The sequence below is a fragment of the Schistocerca piceifrons genome, chromosome 2 (assembly GCF_021461385.2).
Source record: "Schistocerca piceifrons isolate TAMUIC-IGC-003096 chromosome 2, iqSchPice1.1, whole genome shotgun sequence".
Lineage (NCBI taxonomy): Eukaryota > Metazoa > Arthropoda > Insecta > Orthoptera > Acrididae > Schistocerca > Schistocerca piceifrons.
The window spans coordinates 858,157,589-858,159,909 of record NC_060139.1 but is presented as its reverse complement, the minus strand read 5'-3'; the positions used below and the strand labels follow the sequence as shown (position 1 = coordinate 858,159,909).

Below are 2,321 nucleotides of genomic sequence, written 5' to 3'. Positions count from 1 at the left end.
AATACTAAATTATATTACTTTTGAATGCATTACGGGAACAGCAGTGATCAATGACTTATAAATAATTACTATTAAAAACAGTCTTGATCACGATTTATTTAACAAGGTGACCGGTTTCGACCACTACTGTGGTCATCTTCAGACCATTGAGTAGGAACCTCTTTCTGTTGGAGAGGTTCCTACTCAATGAGGTTCCTACTCAATGGTCTGAAGATGACCACAGTAGTGGTCGAAACCGGTCACCTTGTTAAATAAATCGTGATCAAGACTGTTTTTAATAGTAATTACTAAATTATATGGGCAAATAAATGAAAACTTATTCCGTCCCCAGTTCGCCACTGTTTTTGAATAGTGATAAGTGATTGAATACTACAAAATATGAACAGTGTTCTCGCATTTCCAGATTAGGATTGGTGCCGTTCTGCAGTAAACTAATGTCCAGCTACGACACCGAGAAACAACCGTACAGACCTGGTGTGGATAAGTCTTCCACACTATTCCACACTACACGTACGGCAGTCCTAAAGCTACGACACATGGCAGGAGGTATGTTATTCCCTCAGCAAAGCTGAACCAATTCACATGCCATGTGTTTGTTGCCCGCTTCTGCCGGCATTGTTATTAAAGTAGCGCTGATTGCTTTACCCATTTTTATACAAAAACGCAATATTTCAAATCGAAGCAGATTTTATAAATAAAATTACTCCTGAATGAGATTTTCACTCTGCAGCAGAGTGTGCGCTAATGTGAAACTTCCTGGCAGATTAAAACTGTGTGCCAGGCCGAGACTCGAACTCGGGACCTTTGCCTTTCGCGGGCAAGTGCTCTACCAACTGAGCTACCCAACCACGACTCACAGTTATAATCTGCCAGGAAGTTTCACATCAGCGCACACTCCGCTGCAGAGTGAAAATCTCATTCTGGAAACATCCCCAACGCTGTGGCTAAGCCATGTCTCCGCAATATCCTTTCTTTCAGGAGTGCTAGTTCTGCAAGGTTCGCAGGAGAGCTTCTGTAAAGTTTGGAAGGTAGGAGACGAGGTACTGGCAGAAGTAAAGTTGTGAGGACGGGGCGTGAGTCGTGCTTGGGTAGCTCAGTTGGTCAGAGGGTAATGTGCTCTCTGTAATAAAAAAACTGAGTTAACAGATCAACAACAAACTTAAATGGATGTCGTACGACGTCCGCTCCGAGGAGATGCAACGAACTAAAGCGAACAAAATGAAAAAAAAAGAAAAAAAAGGTTGGTAGAGCACTTGCCCGTGAAAGGCAAAGGTCCCGAGTTCGAGTCTCGGCCTGGCACACAGTTTTAATCTGCCAGGAAGTTTCAATATTACTCCTGTTTTACAAAAGTTTTATTTAAAAACGAAAAATTTTAGCAGCACTCCTAAGGCTAACTCATTTTTCGGTTTCTTTTTACTCAGTTATTAGCAAGAAGAATCACCTGTTCTAACCAAGACCAAACATACACAAAAAAGGGATTATTCAGATCTAAAATATTGGTATCAGTTTTAACCAGTCGGTTTATCCCATCCCTACTTGGAAACAAATGTTGACATTGAGGAAACGAAAGAGAACACCATTGTAGTGGGTCAAAGACAGCACCACCCCACTCTGCATTGTTCCAGATTTGTTCACGATGACAGATCCAAGATGGCGGCCACAGGTGTGGCAATATCGCACTGACATCATGGCAGGAACCTAAAATTTTGGCTGGAAAGTAGGTCAATTGGACTACCTCCACTAACCTAACTCCACCCTCCTCTTCACCCCTCCCTGCTCTCCCTCACTCCCCTCCCTTTCCTCCACATCCCCCATCAGGAAATTAGTATGAAAAGGACTCAGTCTGTGCTGGGCTGTTGGATAGGATGGATGTAAATCTTTATTTTGCATGCATTATGGTACATTATTTATTTAAACAATTTGAGTTGTCATAGACAGTAGCTCCATCCAATGTGTTCATCTTGAGGTCTGGAGTCCAAATGGCGTAGTTCACAACACCACCACCAGAGGGCACTGTTGGCCCTCCACCATCCCCTCCCATGACATAATCCAAGATGGCGGTCTGGGGGAAAAATGGCGGGAAATTCGCTCAGTCTGTGTTGAGCTTCCCAAGAGGACAGACATAACTGTTCACTGTGTACTGTGTGTTCAATAGATGAGATATCTCTGCTGGAAAAGGAGGAGTTTAATGGGTGTATTAGCTGTAATAATGCAGTTGAAGACTATGTCGATAGCTGCCTGCATGCTGCCTGGAAGGCATTAATATTTGGTGAATGTATGAAGGAGACAAATACGCTTAATCAAATAATCAGGATGGGGTA

General features: G+C 42.8%; 1 non-coding gene across 1 annotated transcript; it reads right to left on the bottom strand.

Moving 5' to 3' along the window:
• Positions 1–773: 773 nt before the first annotated feature.
• Trnas-cga lies at positions 774–848 on the bottom strand. The gene has a single exon. It is a non-coding gene; the product is annotated as a tRNA-Ser (tRNA).
• Between the last annotated feature and the right edge of the window lie 1,473 nt (positions 849–2,321).